Source organism: Macaca fascicularis, chromosome 14, assembly GCF_037993035.2.
Source record: "Macaca fascicularis isolate 582-1 chromosome 14, T2T-MFA8v1.1".
Classification (NCBI taxonomy): Eukaryota; Metazoa; Chordata; class Mammalia; order Primates; family Cercopithecidae; genus Macaca; species Macaca fascicularis.
Genome location: NC_088388.1, coordinates 70,100,791 through 70,120,557, shown reverse-complemented (window position 1 = coordinate 70,120,557; position 19,767 = coordinate 70,100,791). Strand labels below are relative to the sequence as shown.

The window sequence follows — 19,767 nt, the reverse complement described above, 5'->3', positions numbered from 1 at the left end:
GCTTCCTTTAATATTCTCCAGGGGACCTTGGATCAACTTGGATCACTTCCTCAGGCCTTCCCCATCTGAATGCTTAGCCTCCTGCCCTCCAGAGTCCCCGACTCCTGCAGGTTTGGTTCTGGCAGGGACTGGCTGGGAAAGTCAGTGGTCATCAGGAAGCCACCAGTGACTCAGGGCCATAAGAAGGTCCCAGGCCCAGCTCCCTCCTGCTACCACCTGGGGTTGAGACCCACCAGGAAATGGAGGCCAGAGCCACCTGGCCCTGGTCCCATCATGAATGTCCATCACACTTAGCTGGGACCACTGAACTCAGGCCTTTCCTAAGGGTCTGTGAGGGGGAGAGGGGAGAGCATTTGAGAATTTCTCTCTCAGAGAGATTGTGGGCCCCCATCTGATTGGAAGGGAGTTGTGGGATGCATCTTGAAGTTGAGTTTCCATAGCAAGCTCTCTGTTTCTGCTGAGGCACAACTGGGCTCCCCAGAGCCTCAACGATGCTCTCAACCTGGCAGGGGCTGCCCTAGCCCTATCCTCCACTCCTCCCAGCCCATCCTGGGACACTAGGTGGGACTTAGTCACAGCCAGGGCCGAGCACTGCGTGCCTGAAGATGGGCTCAGGTGGGTGAACTGCCTCTGTGAACTTTAGTGGGGCTGGGGGCCCATCATCATATTGACAACTAGACATCTCTGCACCTTCAGGCATGCAATGCTCAGCCCTGGCTGTGACTAAGTCCCACCTAGTGTCCCAGGATGGGCTGGGAGGAGTAGAGGATAGGGCTAGGGCACCCCCTGCCAGGTTGAGAGCATCGTTGAGGCTCTGGGGAGCCCAGTTGTACCTCAGACCGCCAGGCTGCAGCTGAGGGTTGTGCCAGTCCCAGAGGTGACAGCAGCGTATCCATGGTGTACCTGGGCCTGGGCAACCTGGAGAAAGCTCTGTGCCCCCCAAAGGGCTGGAAAAGTTTGGGCCACTGTGGAGAAAGTTGTGGGCCGCATGGGAAAAAGTTGTAGCTCCTCAAACTTTTCTCACTGTGAGCTCATGGCTCTCTGTCCCTCAGGTCAGTTGAGTGATTTGCCAACAATTAGGCCATAATGAGCTGGACCTCAGGAGCCTAAGAGCCTCCCAGAGGTACTTGGACTCAGCAGGACACCTGGGGCCCAATTACAGCAGCCTGGGCTGATGCCAGGTCCAGCTGCGGCCTGAGCCCCAAGGAGATGGGCCTGCCCCACGTGCCCACTTTGCTCGCATGGCTGAACTTTTAATGAGTAGAAATGGCTACTTCTCTTACTTGCTAGTAGCCCAGGCATGCCACCTGGGTCCTGCCTGCTCACTCCTTAAAGAACCAGCAATTTCTAAAATATGACTTGCTGCAGTTTAAGTGATCAGCCAATCAACAGGTTACGTGGGGTCTAGACGCTGCCCCACTGTGCGACCCTGGACTGAGTCCCAGGCCTCTCTTGGTCTTAGTTCTCAGCGATAATAATCACAGGCTTGGCGTGAGGCCCAGATGAAAATAACACAAACTGTAAAGTGCTGGTTCCTTTCAAATGATCATTATTGTCCTTAATTATTGCATCATATTAGCCTGGCCAGGACCTTGACTCTCACCCTCACTCCTGGTGAATGACAGCCCGCTCTGACCTGGGTGCTCAGAGGAAGCTGCATGGCCCCTCCTGGCTCTGCTGGCCACTGGCCTGCCCTCTGCTCCAGGCTAGGATGGCCTAGCAACCACACTGTTTATAGGTCTCTCTCGGCTCAACTACCTTTTTTTTTCTCTTGGTCTGTTAACACCCTAGGCCTACAGACGGGCACCACTGACAGTGTTAAAAGCCCTGATATTATCAAGTCCAGTCCTTACTGCATAGATGGGAAACAAAAGCCCAGGGAGAAGCAGGGCCTGAGCTGCAACTCCTTCCTTTCCCAGGGCTTAGTCACAAGAAGGCTTCATGTGTATGCAGTACTTTAGCGTCGTCTGGCCTTCTCGGCAGCCCTGTGAGGGTTGGCAGGCTGGCACCCATCTGTCCACTCACTTATTATGCCTAAGCTTGCAGATTCTAAAGCCAGACTGACTGGGCGGACATTCTGTCTCCACTGTTTACTAGGCATATCTCTGTGCCTCAGTTTCCTCAAATGGGAAAACACTAGTAATTACATCATATGATTGTTGTATTAAATGAGTTAGAATTCATGTGAAATGTTTTGAACTGGGCCTAGTGCAGGCTCTCAATAATTAATATCAGCTATCCTTCTGGTTATCATTCAGTCATTCAGTCAGCAAACATTTATTGAGCTCCTACTGTGTGCTGAGCTTGGTAGTGCTAGAACCTGGGGATATAGCAGTGAAGAAGACCGATCTTTGAAGCTCAATTTTGTGAAGGTGAGGGAGACAGACACATCAAGCCATAATTTCAAGACCAAGGAATTGGTAGGCTCAGGTGGGGGATAAGCAGGGGAATACAGCGGAGGGGCCTTGATCCTGTCTAGGGGGAGGGAGGCACAGTCAAGGAAGGCTTCTCAGAGGAGGCAGAAGTGGAGGTAGGCATTGGGCCCTGTGTTAAGTGCTTTATATCCACAATGTTAGTCTATCCTCACACAAACCTGTGAGGTAGATGAGGGTCTCTTTTTACTGAAGAGGAAACCGATGGTTAAGTTACTTGTCTAAGGTCAGTCAGCCAGTAAATTATTGGGTCAGGATCCAATCCAGGGTTGTCTAACCCCATATTTCGTCCCTTTTCTTTTCCTATGGGGGTGTTTGTGGTGGTGGTTATGATGGACAGATGGGGGAGGAGGTCTTACACAGACAGGAGGCACTCACAGGAAATTCTGGCTTTGCTGATGAGGGTGCAAACCTGGGGTTTTCTTTCCGTGGCTAGTACAGAGGCCGGATACCACAGTGGGTACCAGGACAGGCCCTGCCTCTGGCTGCCTGGGTTCCAACTCGCTTACTATCAGTGTGGTCTAGAGCAAGTCGCTTAACTGCTCTGTGCCTCAGTTTCCTCCTCTGTACAATGGGGATAAAGATAATGGCAAGTACTTGTGTAGCACTTGTAAGGGCTTTCTTTTAAGGATTTTACATCTATTACTCATAGGATCCTCAGATTCTATGTCTTTTTTCCTCAGGTGGCCATAATACCTGGGTAGTTTTAAGGAATAAATTCATTAATATACGGAAGGTACTTAGAACAGTGCTTGGCACATAGGCAATGCTCAGTAAATGTTAGTTATTCTTATTTAGCACCACGGAGTGGAGTCCCAGGAGGCTACGGACAGAATTCCTAAAAATAATGAAGACGATTATGATAACACTAGCAACAATAAACATACCCTCATAGTTTTACAGCACTTTTTAGGGTACAAAGACTTCCACAGCTATTGTTTCATCTGAGACTGAGGAGACAAGTGTGTCTAAAAGTGTACACAGAGAACACTTTTTATAAAGACATTAGATCCTGTGGGATGTCTTTTTAAAAAGTGTTCTCTGTTCAAATAAGTTTGGAAAACACTGAATCAAACCAAGTTAAATAGTTTTCTTCTCGGAGAGACTCAAACTCACTAAACTCAGTTGTCAGACCCCACAAAAGCAGAGGGAAGTACAACATGCAGTGTTTCCCCAAATTATTTGGCCATGGAATCCCTTGTTCTGAGGAGTTGTGACTCCTGGAAGACACTTCCTCAAACACAGGGGTAGGCCGGGCGTGGTGGCTCATGCCTGTAATCCTAGTGCTTTGGGGGGCTAAGGTGGGAGGATCACTTGAGGCCAGGACTTTGAGACCAGCCTGGGCAACACAGAGAGACCCTGTCTGTACCAGAAATAATTTAAAAAGAGAAAACACTGGGGTAAAGAGCTTTGGCTTTGTCACTGGCTGTGTGCCTTCAGGTCAAGTCATATGAACCTAGGCCTCAGTTTTCCCATACGTAAAATGGGAATAAAAGTACACTCATGATGGGGCCATCACAGTGTTATAAGAACTAAATGAGGTCACTGGAGTAATGTACACAGCCTAATTCCTGGCAAATGGACAATAAACGTTAGATTATTATCGCCACGACACCCCTATGAAATAACACTATTATTCTCCCCACCCGGATGGGGAGCTCAGTGGGTAGCTCCGGGGCCCTTCACTTTAGTGTGTCAGTGGAGCACCCTCACATCCCAGGCTGGGCGCCAGGGGGCGACTGGCTCTTTCCCTCCCCTCCCCATTCCCTTTTAGATGGATGAGGCCTCCGTTCACTGAAGGCCCCAGGCAGGAGGCGGCCACACCCGGGTTTTTGGAGGGGCGGGGAAGGGCGCGTTTGGGGAGGGCACTGGGAATGGGCTGGGCTGACGCCCCTCTGTGCCCAGCCCGGTCCTCTATGGCGACTTCGCCGCGGGGCAGTGCGGGGAGGCACCCCGTGTACAGCTCGTGGGGGCCTCCGCTGACAGGCTGGCAGGGACCGGGAGAAGGGCGGCGGCGGAGCAGGCAGCGGGCTGGTGTGGGGCCTGGGGCACGGCCGAGCCTGCGCTGCGGCGGCGGCGGCGGCGGCGGCGGCGGCGGCGGCGGCGGCGGCGGCGGCGGCGGCAGCGCGACAGGTTGCCATGGCCCGGCTGCCGCAGCTGCCCTCCTTAGGGTCTCGTTAGCTCTGTTCGGTCAGCCACCGCCGACTTGGCCCCAGGGACTCCGGCGACCTAGCAAACAGCCGCCGCGCGCTGACGAGGCCCGGGGGAAGAGGGGGGCAGACCGGATGGCGCAAGAGAGTGCCAGGCCGCGGGGACTTGCCGCAGAGACCGAGGACGCCCCAGCCAGGTGCGCCGCCCATCCGCGGCCTCGCGGGGGCGCCCGAGTCCACAGAATGAGCCCAGCGGGGGCAGCCTGCAGTAGTCGGGGGCAGCCTGCAGTAGTCGAGCGCTGCAGCGCCACTCTGACCGTCGCTCGCTGATCTCACCGCCCGGGCCTGAGCTGGGGCTGGGGTGGGTGCCATCAAGGAAAGCACAGTTGATCTGCAAGTTAGTGGGCGGGGAGTCAGTAGGGAGGGACCGCGGGGCCGCGCTGGTCCTGATTCTTCCTCACTCAGCTATTTTAATAGCAACGAAATATTGAAGGAGTGCTCTGAGGCTGATACAGCTATAGGAAAAGGTCTTGGGCCTTCAGATTTTTGAATGCTTTGTATTTTTCAACTTTATTATCTGGCAACAGTCTTTAAAACTCAATGACCAATTCCAGTTCTAGCCTTAAACCCAGTTAATCCTTGACTATGAAAGCACCATCCTAAAGTCTACTTTCACTTGTTAGCTGCGTCTGTGGAAGTAGCCGAGGGTCTCAGGTAGTGCAGTAGCTCTCTGAATAGCCTCTCTTTCCTGAGAAAGGGAGCCTCAGCTGCTGTGCGGACCAGGCCTGGTGGGAGCGTGCGCTCACTGCTTAATAGAGCGGGGCTGTGCTTGTGAGGTCCCTTTGGCCTAAACTGTCCAGGATCTGCTGCCTGCTTTTCCTTTTTGTTGTATCGTTATTGCCTTAGCCCAGAAAGCTATGGTGCTACCTGCCTGCAAATAGCTCATCTTTACTGAATACCCGAGTCCTCACCCCTTTTATACTGTGCTGCCTCTGGACTGTGATGCCTGATGCTTGTGTGGTCAGACTGCATTGGCAAGAGATCTCTTCCTTGTCTTATAAGGGCACTAATCCCATCATGAAGGTCCCACCCTCTTGACCCAGTCTGAACCTAATTACCTCCCAAAGGCCCCACCTTGTAATACTACATTGGGGATTCTGGCTTCGGCATAGGAATTTTGGGGGCACAGAAACTTTTAATCCACAAAAGATGGATTCCTGACAATAGTAACCACTCCCCATCAACCCCTGAGTGCTCATAGTCAGGGTCACGTTAGACTGGGGTGGTATAGAGAAGACTTCACCACTGTTTAGAAAAAGGCAAGAAAACTTAGCTAAAAGGGAAGTTTCTGGTCCCAAGTTTCTGGTACCTCCCTGACTCTTTAAAATGCTGTATTTTATAAAGTGTTTTCTATTTCCCTTCCAGATGTGCAGGCCAACCTCAAGGTGTGGGTTGCTTGGATTACAAAGGAACTTGAATTCTTTCATGTTTTTGTTTAAAGTATCATTAACATCATCTGAAGCCAAGATTGGCTGCTTTTGAGGACCTCTTCTGAACCCTGTACTAGGATGATAACTCTGAAAGAGACTGTTCTTAGGAAAGTCTGGTTTTGGGACCTTGCTAGCCATTTTGGAATTAGGGAATGAGGTGTATTCGTATGAGCAGCAGCACTTTTGTGGCTGTCAGGCAGAGATTGTCCTTTCTTTTTTCCTTTATAAGTCACCCAGCCCAAATTGTTAGCAGGCAGATATTTTTATAGGGGGAGTGGGAGGCAGTTCCCAAGTTCCCTGTCCCTCTCTGCACCTAGTCTACCCTCTAAGATTGCAACCATCATTGTATCTTCTTATACATTACAATGCAGTAAACTTGGGCACATTGAGCGCCAATCATGGCCGCTGTGTTCCTGAAGGTACAGAGGTGGCACTGGGGCCAGGTTGCTGTCTGGAAAATGTCAGCCACTTTGGTGGAACTGCCCTTCCAACACCACCTCCCCCGCTGCCCCCCCACAAAAAAAACCAAGACAAATAGAGCAAACAAAACCACTTCTCCACGTAGACAGACTTGCAGGTCTGCTCGTGGTGACCCTCTCTTTAGCCTACATTGTTTCCAAGGCCTTCAGCTGGCCTATTGCATGCTAAGGGCCCACACCTTGGCAGGAGCTGAAAAGAGAGGCTTTTCTCTTGCTCAGGGGAGGAGGGTGTGTCCTGGGTTTGCAGAGGTAGGCTTCTTGTCTATCCTGCTGAAGAAAACAAACTAGACAGGAGTCAGATGTGGGCTGTACCTTCTTGCTCAGTCTCAAATTCACCGTGGCCTTGGGAGGATCAGTTCTCCATCCTTATTAGTATCTTGGGTGGAATAATCCTTAGGGAATCTTTCAAGTATTGAGTGCCCCTACACCCCCACCACCTTCTGCAACCAGGCCTAGGTGAGGCAGGAAGGAAGAAAAGAAAGTCTAGGTACAGAGTGTGTAGTATGCCTCACACTACAGCCTGCAGGAAGGCCTTGGATAAGAAAGGCTGAGTGATATACCAGGGGGTAGGACAGAACAGAGTGGGGTTTGGGTGGGAAGATGACCTGATTCAGGTTCTCTCAAGGCTTTACAGAGGTGGGAGCAGGGCCATGGGTGGGTTGGCTACAGTGTCCCTGCCAAAAGGGAATACTTGTTGCTACAAACTCAGCTCTTGTGGCAAGGCTCATATGAACTTGTGGCCATGAAAGTGTAAGTAGGGTAGAAATACGAAGAAGGGACAGGCACTTGGTCATGGCCAAGGCTGGAGTGTCGTTAATGTGTGGCGGTTGAGGAAGCCGGCCACAGGATGGTTGGATGGCTCATTCTACAATCCTGTGCCCTGGGAGCCCCTCATGTGGGAGACAGGTGGTAGATGTCAGGAAGAGCTCCAGGTGGGAAGGGCAGGCTTGATAGACTATGTGTCAGGTAGAGCAGGGCCAGTTACTAAAATACTGAAACACTAGGTGTCATTTGGAAATGGCTGAGGCCCCAGGCTCCCTGAGGCCCCCAGCCACCTTGGCCCTGGAACCCTGCTGGTGCTCACTGGCCCATACACTGTCTGCCCAGTGTATTCCCTGGGCTCTGACCCTGGTCCCTATGTGTCCTCTTGACCAGGGTGTGCACCTGGACCTCGGTGGGAACTCACTTTCCCAGGGACAGTGCTGGAATCCCCATATACACTTCTGGCCCAAGGCTGTGTCTGCTGGACGGTGCCTCCCAGCATCACTGTCCCGTGGTGGCTTGTGGGAACCCTGCCTGCACTGTGAATGATATTAGTTGTTATGCATGTTGACAATCACCCCTGTAAAGGAAGGGGACAGTAGCGTGAAGATTTCTGCTCTGGGTGCCTCTTCACAGTGGGGACAGAGGGCAAAATCTGGCAGGCCTGCAGTCTCCCTCAGCTATAGTGAAGAGGGTTGTGAGTGCCAAATCCAGCCCATAGGAGATCCCAGAGGAGACTCTGGCGACCCCTATGCCAGAGGGCAGGCCCATGAGTACAGTTTCTTACCCTCCTTCCTTCACCAGACTTGGCACAGCTGCCCGCCTCACTCCTGGGAGCCGAGTCCTACTGGGAGCTCGCTCCTGCCAAGGCTGGGATCCAGTTCCCCCTCTCCCCTCTGTGGGCACTTGGCAGGCTGAAGTCCCTGCTTCCCTCTGCCAGTTCCTGCCAAAGCTAATCTCCCTGCGGCCTGTTCCTGGCAGTGGCTGCATGTGGATGTCTGTGCCAGGCAGGCCTGCTTCCATCGCTGGCATGGACCCCATTTCCCAAGAATCCTTTTTGGGTGGCACAATCCCAGGCAGAATTCTCCTGGGAGGTTCCTGAGTGCCTCCCTTGCTGGTTCGGCACCTGATCATGCTCCCGGATTCCCCGGAACTCCTCCGGTGTCTGCAGGGTGCTTTTCAGCTCACAAAGCACTTTCATATTTTATCTCATTGGATGCTCAGCAGCCCCTCAAACAGCAAGTGGTGCCCTTGAGCCTGCAGGGCCCTGGAGTGGGCAGATTTCCTGAACCATGTGCTCTGACTCTGCCTTTGGGCCAGTGGAGAGGCCTTTGTGAGTCTTCAGGTTATCAGTGGGGCAGGTGGCAGTTCAGTAGGAGGTGGCCTCGGGACTCCTCTTCTGGGGAAGCTGTCAGAGAGGTGTCATGAGACTATGTAGCCTCTTGTGGCCCCTGGTCCCCTGATCAAAAACCAGTAGGAAAAGTCTCTTAGAAGAGAAACAGCTTTTGGGTTAATCTGCAGGGGCAGTGAGAAAAGGTTGGGGAGGTTGGGGCCCCAGCACAGCTGGGCCACGTGGATGCGATCTTGGCTTAGAGTGGGCACAGGAAGCTATGTGATGAAGGGGAGGCCCCTAGGGAGGAATCTGGGTACAGGGGATGGGGCTGGAATCAGCTACCTGGTCCGTAAGTTGTGTTGTTAAATTTGGAGAAAAACTGTTTTCCAAAAATGGAGGCAAATTGAAGTTTGTAAGAGCTAGTGAACAAGCCATGCCTTCTTGGTGGTTTGGTGCAAGCCATTTTCCATGCAGGCCATTTCATCAAGACTCAGTGGTAATTTGGGATCACCTTGGCTCTCCCAGCTTGGCTGCCTGTTGCTGTCAGTGGGTCTGGGGAGCTTCAGGGCTGCGGAGGGCTTGGTGGTGTGGGAGTCCTTCACCTGAGGGCTGGTGTGTCCTTTGGGGGTCTGGAGCACACTTCCGGGAGACAACCTCTCTTCCTCCTGTCACCTCTGCTCCTCCCTCAGCCTCCCTGTGTCCCTTTAAGCAGGGGGCGTGGGAATCATTTCTTCTGAAGCTACTGATGTTCTCAATTTGAGAGAGGGGAATAACATGGTGTGGCCTGAAGTTAGTAGCCCAGAGGCTGAGGGCTGTGGCTCTGGCAGGTGCTGGTGTCCAGGGTTCGAGGAAGACTCCAATGCCCAGAGGACTCTCATGAGGTGACTGGGAGCAGATTGTAGTGGGGGTGACAGCTCAGAGGGGAAGACGGGATTGTCAGGACACAGTTCTTTGCTGGAAGAGACTTCCCTTCCATGGGGTGGTGAGTCCAAGTGAGACCTTGGTTCCTTTCCCTGGGCAGAATCCTCCCTTCCATTGAGATTATCCTAAAGGTTCACCCCACTGACTCCTAGTGTCCTTTTTCATGGTAAGGAAGTCTGATTGGCCTTTGGCTTGGCTGACCTGAGTCACTTCTTCCAGAGCTGTCCTCATGCTGCAGCCACTGCTGTCCCACAGCAGCTGTGGGACATCCTTCAGCTACAGATCCTCCCATTCCCCTCGTCTTCCCCGTCTGTGTGCGTGCACACTTCTGTGTGTGCAGGTTTGAGGTAGGCTTGGTCTGCGACTGCGGGGGCCACGGGCAGTTGAATTCAGTCTGGTCATGCCACAGAATTATTTACACTGAAAGCCTAAAACCCTCTAGCGAAAGGTTAGATCTTTAAGTCAGACTTGTTTGGCAGGTCAGTGAGATGACAGGGAGGTTTGAGACCTGAATTGGGGGATGGGGTACAAAGAAGTCGTGGCTGTTTTTGGATCTAAGGCCTCTGTAGGGAGGTGAGATCCAGACCGGGTAGAGGCTGGTGATTCTTCTCAAGCCAAGTCTGTGCCAGGCCCTATTGTGGCTGTGGAGGAGCATAATTAAAACTCTGTGCTTTCCAGGACTTGAAGTCTGTGCACTGCCCTTACTATGATACTCAAACAAAGGAATGAAAGTTCCTCTCCCAGGTCCATGATTCAGAGGGCTCTTAGGGGTATGTGTGTAGGAGGCAGTTTGCTGCTCATGCAGACATTTGGAGAAACTCTGGTTCCACCTCTTCACCCCCACACCGGCATCCAGGAAGACATATGGGCAGACTGGTGTGGGCCAGCAGGTGCGGGGATGCTTCTTTGCTGTGAGCTTCTGCCAGGTGTTAGGGAAATCACTGTGTCCAGCTGCCCCAGAGCTGGGTGTCCTTTAGATTTACCAGAACTTTCTGACTACAAAGACTTCCTGCTTATTGTTTTGATTCTTAGGATTATAATATTATTTTTGCTTTCAATGCTCACACCCCTAGTCTGAATCTGGGGCTGCTTCTCACCACTGCCAGCCTCGAGGCAGAGAAGGCAGGCTCCTCTCCCATTTGTGCTCCCTCTAAATGGTTGCATAGGTACTCGCTTGCAGAAGCATTACTACCAATAGTGGAAAAATGAGATGGGGTGGGCAATTTACTTTTATTTTTATTTTATTTGAGACAGGGTCTTACTCTGTCACCCACACCCATGCTGGAGTGCATTGGTGTGATCACAGCTCCTGGGCTCAAGTGATCCCCTTGCCTCAGGCAATTTTAAAAAAATGTCACATTTGATTGGCCAGGAACCTCCCCTCCGACCCCCACAACGACCTACCCAGCATTTACTCCTGAGCCTGAGGACGCTTCCGGCATACCAGCCCCTCTGCTGTCCTGAAAACCTCACCTCCTGGAAGCTGGATCCTCCCTGATTCAGGGCCCAGCACAACCTGGGAAAAATGGAACAGCGCGGCCCACTGTATTTGGAGGCCTCCCTCCTCTGTTTTATTCTGGGCCCCTTGAGCAGGACTTACCTCAGAGCCAGTCTTCCTTGGCTGACTCAAAGGGACAAACTCTTGGGTCAGTCCTGAGGACAAGGAATAGTGGGTGGGGTGAGGAAGGGGCTGGCAACAACTGGAGTGTGTCTGGCCACAAGCTAGACCGTGGCTGCAGCTGACGGCCATCCTCAAGCTGGTGCCAAAGCTGCCCTTCTGCCCAGGTTTCCAGAGATTCTCTAGCTAGTTCTCTTCTCTATTCTTTGGAAGATTTACTGCCTTATTCCACTCCTTTAGTGGTTATCCTACAATTTCCCACATTTTTCTTTGACTTAAATAAGTAAAATCTTTACTCCTTTTCCTGAACCATTCAAGGAACTTGGGTTATTTTAACTTTACTTTCCTCCTGCCTTACATGATTTTCTTCTAAAAGCTTAATTTTATTTACAATTTCAGAGTTATAGAAAATTTGTAAGAGTTGGTATACAGTATTTCTATATATCCCCTCTGAAGTTCATATATATTAATATTTAACTACATATACCTTATAATTCCTTCCCTCCACCAGCATCATTTTTTTCTGAACTATTTGAGACTGATCTACATATATGTGCTGTGTTACCCCTAAATATATTCTTGTGTATTTCCTAAGAAATAAAAATATTCTCTTATAAAATTATCACACAGTTAATCTAAAGCAGGTAGTTAAGAAGATACAATGCTATAATCTAATTTACAAACCTTATTCAAATTTCACCAAATGTCTTAGTTATGTCTTTATAACCAGAGAAGGAAAAAATACATATTTTTCTTGTCCAGGATTTAATCTAGAATCACATGTTACATTTAGTCATTTCTAGCCTTCTTTAAGCCAGTTTTTCTTGGTCTTTCTTTCACTTTTCTTTTTTGAGGGGTACAGGGCAATTATTTTGTAGAATGAACTTATTTGGGTTTGTCTGATGTTTCCTCATGATTAGATTCCAGTTATGTATTTTTGGCAGAAATGCCACAGAGGTGATATTGTGTCCTTCTCAGTGCATAGTTATCAGGAGGCACATGATGTTGATTTGTCTCACTCCTGGAGGTAATAACTTTGGTCACTTGGATAAGGTGTTGTCTGCCAGGCTTTGTCTGCCATTGCAAAGTTAATATTTTCACTTGGTAATTAAACTTGCAGAAATACTTTGAGATAATATAAATATTCTGTTTCTCATCAGACTTTACCCACTAAATTTTAGCATCCTTTGATGATTAGTGTTTGAGGTATAATGGTTGTAAAATGGTGAATTTTCGGCTTCCATTATTTCTCCTACATTTATTAGTTGTTACTCTATTGTAAGGAAGAAGAGTTTTCCTCCCTCCCTCCCAATCCATTCATCCATCCATCCATCCATCCATCCATCCATCCATCCATCCATCCATCCATTCATCCATCCATCCATCCATCCATCCATCCATCCATTCATCCATCCATCCATCCATCCATCCATCCATCCATCCATCCATCCATCCATCCATCCATTTATCCATCTACCCACCCACCCATCTTCCATTCAGTCAGTCTGGATTCATAGATATTTATTTTATTTAATGAGTTATGCTTTGTTACTAGCATTAGTGATTTTGATGATCAAAATTAGTCCCAGATTAGTCCTGTGAGAGCTCCTCCAAGTTGATTCCTGTGTCTTTTTGACACACTGTTATCACTCTTTGAGCATTTCCTTACTTTCTGTTACTACAAGATATTCTAGACTCATCTTGTACTTTCCTAGCTCAAACCCTGTAATCTGTTATTTTTCTAAGAAACCATGATTCCTTTTAGCAGAGAATTGTGTATAAAAACAAACCAAGACCTGGAATAGGTCTGTTCATTGCCACAGTGTTGTTATTTCTAGGCCCTGTCATACATACACATGTGGATGTAGTATATGTATTATGTAAATAAACACACACACACACAGACACACACACATATCCATTCTTCTGTCTACCTACCTACTTACCTACCTATCTTTCTTAAAAACCATGAGTTCATACTGATACTGCCAATTCCAATCCAACGCTCTAGGGTTCATTTTAACCTTCTCCCTTTCCATATATCTAATTTCCTTCTCCAACAGTGAAAAACCTGGTTTCAGTTACCCACAGTATATTCACTTATTTGCTTGATTCTAGAATATACAGAATGTAGTTTCAGAATTGTTAACCCATGCTGGTGTGGCAAACAAATCTGTTAAACAGAGTTCGATATGTGCTGCAGTCTTTTTGCCCTAGCCTGAGAATACAGAGGCAAAGTACTGGTTCAAAACTTCCATTATCACCCCCTACCCACACCGTGTTTTGTCATTCACTTAACCTACAGTTCGGTTCATTTGCTTCCGTATGTATTCAATGCTAGAGTTTCCTCTTTTTATCCTTGTTGATTGTATTTACTAAAAAAACTGAGTACATGAAACATCAACATGGTTCTAAAAGTCAGAACAGATCTGTACAAAAACATGAACTCAGAGAAGTGTCACTCCCCTCCATCATCTCTACCCTGCTCCCACCATCTTATTCTTTTCACTCATTAGGCTAAAAAAAGACATCAGAGAAAAATATATCCTAATATGTTGAGTTTATTTGGGAGTAAACAAAAAGGATTATAATCTGGGAAGCACAGCTATAGCAAGCCATAGGTACAGGTACATCAAGCCAAAGGTTAAAGGGAAATTTTTACTGGCAAGGAGAAGTTATGTAAGCTGCTTGAAGACAGAGTTCATTTGTTCTGGAGGCTCAAAGCTAGAATTAGCATGAGTTCATTGGTGGAGATGCTGTTGCTAGGCAAGTGTTCTTTTGAGAGCATCTTATCAGAATTGCTACAGTCCTAAAGAATGTGTAGTGATAAACCTGGTCATAGAAATATGTGCATACATGTAAAATGTAGATCATGAAAAGCATGAGATGTATAAAAGATGAAGGAATTTCTCATGGAGTTATTTTAGAAAGTCCTTGAAATAGTCCTTATCTCAGACGTGCAAGCATGAACAAGCAAAACTGTGCTCCTTTGTGTGTTCCTGGCTCCAGTTTGCTTGGGTCTGACAAATGTGACTTTATCTTGCTATCTGCAACTTTAGTCACTCCATTTCCACCCACACCTGTATGGAACCAGATTCGTTAATTTCTGGGTTTCCTTTCCTAAGTTTCTTTTTGTATAGTTGTGCAGACAAATATATATTTTCTTATTCCTCCTTCTTTCTTGCACAAAATGTGGTATACCATAAACACTTCCTCACACTTTGCTTTTTAAATTTAACAGCATGTCTTGGAAGCCATTCTATATCAGTTTATAGATGTCATCCTCATTCATTTTTATAGCTGCAGACTATCCCATTTAATGATGTACCATAGTTCATTCAACCATTTTCCTATGTAAAGTCATTTTGGTTGTTTCTAGTATTTGTCAATTATAAATACTGCTACCATGAAAATCCTTAAACATGTGTGTTTTTGTATATATTTGAATATGTATTACCAGGATAAATTATAGTAAGGAGGAAAAGCCTAGGCCATTTTGTTAGATATTGTCAAATTCTCCCCCATTAGGGTCATACTAATTTCCATTCCCATCAGAAATGCTTCAGTGTCTATTTTCTTCAAGTCTTGCTAACAGAATGTGTTAGTGTATGTCTACATTTTTGCCAATCTGCTAGGTGAGAGATAATATGTCAGTGTTATTTTAATTTGCATTTCTCTTATTATAGTTGAGGCTGAATGTTTTTTCACATGTTTAAGGGACATTTTAATTCTTTTTTTCAGTCAATGGTCTATTTATGTCTTTGATCATTTGGCCATTTTTCTATCAGGTTTTTGACACTTTCTTCCATCAAGTTAAAAAAGTTATTTATACATTAGAGATATTACACATATATCTGTGTTATATATTACTGATCTTTTCTCTCAGTGTGTAATTTATTTTGGGATTTTTTTTTTTTTTCCCGACAGAGTCTCATTCTGTCATCTAGGCTGGAGGGCAGTGGAGCAGTCTTGGCTCACTGCAACCTCCCTCTCCCAGGTTCAAGCCATTCTCCTGCCTCAGCCTCCCGAGTAGCTGGGCACCACCACGCCCGGCTAATTTTTGTGTTTTTAGTAGAGATGGGATTTCACCATGTTGGCCAGGCTGGTCTCAAACTCCTGACCTCAAGTGATCTGCTCGCCTCGACCTCCCAAAGTGCTGGGATTACAGGCATGAGCCACCACGCCTGGCTGGGATTTTTCTTGTTTTTTTTTTGAATAAAATAATTTTATTTTTATATAATAAAATAATTTTATTTTTATATAATAAAATTTATCAGTCTCTTACTGTTTTCGATGAGTTCACTTCCATTAAATCCAGAAAAGTGAAATTATATATGTGAACTTAATGTGAGTTTTAATAACCTACTTTTCAATTTTTCAGTATTTTAAATATTTCTTTAATGTTCTGGAAAAAATAGCCACTAGCAAATACAGGAATACATGTACACAGGGGCACACATTTTTCCTTTTCTCTCTGTCTCCAGTATGGGTCAGTGCAGCACTGAGCAGAGGCCTATGGCCCATCTCAGTCTTTCATTAGAGCCAGTAGCCAAAACATATCTGTCCAAGAGCTATGACAGCAGCAGCAAAGTTTGTGGAAGCCTCAAACAACTTAGTTCTAGAGTTTCCACCAAACTTAATGGTTCGCCATAGTGTACACCGTTTCACTGAGAGAAAACAGTCAGTACTTCTTGGTTATCCACCTCCTTAAGAGTTACAATAACGATAGCAAGCTATGGGAAAACTTCAACTTAATAGATTTAGTTCTGAGGCGTCCGCTAAACTTAGTGGTTCCCTATGCTCTACAGACTCTTATATTCACAGAATATCCTCACCACTTTTTGCTAGTTGTCTACTCTCTGTGACATATCATTGCCTCCCCCTTCACATACCACTGTCCAGTGTGGCAATATTCTACTCACAGCCACCTCCTTCTTTTACTTAAAAGAGGAGAACCCCATAATTGCTTTACCTCTGTTAAGGAACTACCATGCTCTTCAGATCTTTTTTTATTTTTATGTTTTAACTTTTTTAACATTTCGATAGTTTTTTGGGGAACAGGTGATTTTTGGTTACGTGGATAAGTTCTTCAGTGATAATTACTGAGATATACCCATTACCTGAGCAGTGTACACTGTACCTAATGTGTAGTCTTTTATCCCTCACCCCCTTCTCAACATCCCCCCTCGTCTTCACAGTCCCTTATATCATTCTTATACTTTTACGTTCTTGTAGCTTAGCTCTCACTTATAAATGAGAACTACAATATTTGGTTTTTCCATTCCCGAGTTTCTTCACTTAGAATAATGGTCTTCAACTCCACCCAAGTTGCTGTGAATGCTATTATTTTGTTCCTTTTCATGGCTAAGTAGTATTTCATGGTGTGTATCACATTTTCTTTATTTGTTTTTTGGTTGATGGACATTTAGGCTGGCCCCATATTTTTGCAGTTTTTGCAAATTGTGTTGCTATAAACGTATGTGCAAGTGTCTTTTTCATATAATGACTTCTTTTCCTCTGGGTAGATACTCAGTAGTGGGATTGCTGGATCAAATTGTAGTTCTACTGTTAGCTCTTTAAGGAATTTCCACACTATTTTCCATAGTGGCTGTACTAGTTTACATTCCCACCAGCAGTGTAGAAGTGTTCCCTGTTCACTGCATCCATGCCAACATCTACTGTTTTTTGATTATGGCCATTCTTGCAGGAGTAAGGGGGTATCTCATTGTTGTTTTAATTTCCATTTCCCTAATGATTAATGATGTTGAGCATTTTTTCATTTGTTTGTTGGCCATTTGTGTATCTTCTTTTGAGAATTGTCTATTCATGTCTTCTGCCCACTTTTTGATAGGATTATTATTTTTTTCTCGCTGATTTGCTTGAATTCCTTGTAGATTCCAGGTATTAGTCCTTTGTCTCATGCATGGTTTGCAAATATTTTCTCCCATCCTGTGGGTTGTCTGTTTACTCTGCTGATTATTTCTTTTGCTGTGCTGAAGTTTTTTAGTTTAATTAGGTCCCATCTATTTTTGCCTTTATTGCATTTGCTTTTGGGTTCTTGGTCATGAACTCTTTGCTTAAGCCAATGTTTAGAATAATTTTACTGATGTTTTCTTTTAGAATTTTTATGGTTTCAAGTCTTAGATTTAAGTCTTTGATCCATCTTGAGTTGATTTTTGTATAAGGTGAGAGATGAGGATACAGTTTCTTTCTTCTACATGGTGTTCTTTCCCCACTTTATGTTTTTGTTTGCTTTGTCAAGGATCAGTTGGCTTTAAGTATTGGGTTTATTTCTGCGTTTTCTATTCTGTTGCATTGTCTACGTGCCTATTTTTATTCCAGTGTCATGCTGTCTTGGTAACTATAGCTTTATAGTAGAGTTTGAAGTTGGGTAATATGCCTGCAGATTTATTCTTTTTGTTTAGTCTTGCTTTCGCTATGCGGGATCTTTTTTGGTCCATATGAATTTTAGGATTATTTTTCTAGTTCTGTGAAGAATGGTGATGATACTTTGATGGGAACTGCATTGAATCTGTAGATTGCTTTCAGCAGTATGGTCATTTTCACTATATTGATTCCACCCACCCATGATCTTGGGATGTGTTTCCGTTTGTTTGTGTTGTCAGTAATTTTCTTTCAGCAGTGTTTTGTAGTTTTCCTTTTAGAGATCTTTCACCTCCTTGGTTAGGTATATTCCTGAAGTATTTTATTTTTTGGATACCCTTCATTTAATTGTTTATAGATGGTTCATACCTAAAAAGAAAAACTAAAAGTTGCGAATTATGTTATGCTATCACAGACTTGAATTTACCTTTAAACTTCTCAAAGAAACAAAATCTGTTCAGAAGGCTAAATTGCCTTCGTCCAGACATGCCAGCCAACAAAAGGTAAAAAACAAATACTTGTCCTGATGGTGGGTATGATTTTGGGTTGGCCCATGATTTTGAAATGCTTTAAAAACAAGGGGATTTTCTGACTGTTACAGGAATCCTTATAAAATGGACAGCAAATTAAGGAACCCTGAGAAGTTTTCCATTACCTAAAGAAATGGCCATGATAAATGTAGAATTTAGCAAAAGTGCCTTATGATATTACCCATAATACAAGAGATAAGTCTGCCATGATTTTTGTTTATTTTTTATTTTTTAACTTGTATTTTAAGTTCAGGGGTACATGTGCAGGTTTGTCATGTAGGTGAACTCATGTCACGGGGGGTTGTTGTACAGATTATTTTGTCACCCAGGTATTAAGCCTAGTATCCATTGGTTACTTTTTCTGATCCTCACCCTCCTCCCACCCTTCACTTTCTGGTAGGCTCCAGTGTCTATTGTTCCCCTCTCTGTGTCCATGTGTTCTTATAATTTAGCTCCCATTTACAAGTGAGAACATGTGGTATTTGGTTTTCTGTTCCTGTGTTAGTTTGCTAAGGATAATGGCCTTCAGCTCCATCCATGTTCCTGCAAAGGACATGACCTTGTTCTTTTTTATTTGCCATGGTATTGAACCAACATTGGTAGTGGTAATTTTAGGAGGTTTCATTGACATTTCCAAAATATGTCAACCTGACAATGACACAATCCTGGCAAGATTTTAAGGATAGGTCATGGACAGGAACCGAAGTCTCACCGCCCCTGTGAACATCTCCAAATGTGCTATGAGTGCATTCTGGTTATTGTTGTTTATTCTCAGGGTTAATTGATGTTTTACCTTACTGGAGAGTAGTGGCTGTAGTGGTAGGAGCAAATTTGCTTAATTTTGTTGTATTTCTGACCTGGAGAATCCCAACTTATTTTGTAGTTAAGAGGAACACACATGTCACTGGTACTGTTACTCAGAATCTCTACTGATCTTTATCATCCACAAACTTCAGGGAAAAGACAGGACTAAAATTATAAAAGTATAATTATCAAAGCTCTCAAAACCCTCGAACTCCTAAGGCTTGAGGAGTGCTATTGGTGTTGATGGAAGTAAGACCAGTTTTCAGGACCAACAGGTGGCCACCTTTGGAATTCATAACAGGCTGCCTCACTACTTGCAATTCTAGATTCTACACTATGAGTACAAGCTGATATGACTCATTGCTGAAGGGTCCTCACAGCCACTCCAGCTTTATCACCAACAGGTAAACACTGCGTTTCTACAACAGCCACCTGTGCAGGCCCTGCATGCTCTGTAACTTGGGGATTTGGTCTTCTGAAAAGGGCACCAGAGAAAAACTGCTCTTAAGCCCCTGTTCACTGACACAGCAGTAGAACTCCAAGGTGTTGATCCTTGGATTCATGTTTTTCAACTTCAGAGACACACATCACTCCTTCCTGACCACTGGGCATCCATCCCACCAGGAGCTCCTAAACCAAGAGATGTTAGAATCCTCCACAAGTGCTGACTGCAGAGGTTGGTAGCTTCTGCTCAAGATGACAGAACAAGATTAACTTTTGTATCCTTCAGCGCCTTTTTTATTTTCCATCATCACACTTTGATACCCTCTAAAACATGAAAACACCCTCTAGAATGCTTATCCGATCAACTTGATCTTTGTCTTACTAATTTTGACCTCTGTCGTCTCCTTCTACCACTTAAGA

At 45.8% G+C, this 19,767-nt stretch overlaps 1 long non-coding RNA gene across 1 annotated transcript; it reads left to right on the top strand.

Annotated features, from left to right (window-relative positions):
* Positions 1 to 4,197: 4,197 nt before the first annotated feature.
* On the top strand, positions 4,198 to 19,701 carry LOC102130646 (uncharacterized). The gene is made up of 2 exons (XR_284052.4): positions 4,198 to 4,260; positions 19,308 to 19,701. It is a non-coding gene; the product is annotated as an uncharacterized lncRNA (long non-coding RNA).
* Positions 19,702 to 19,767: the final 66 nt, after the last annotated feature.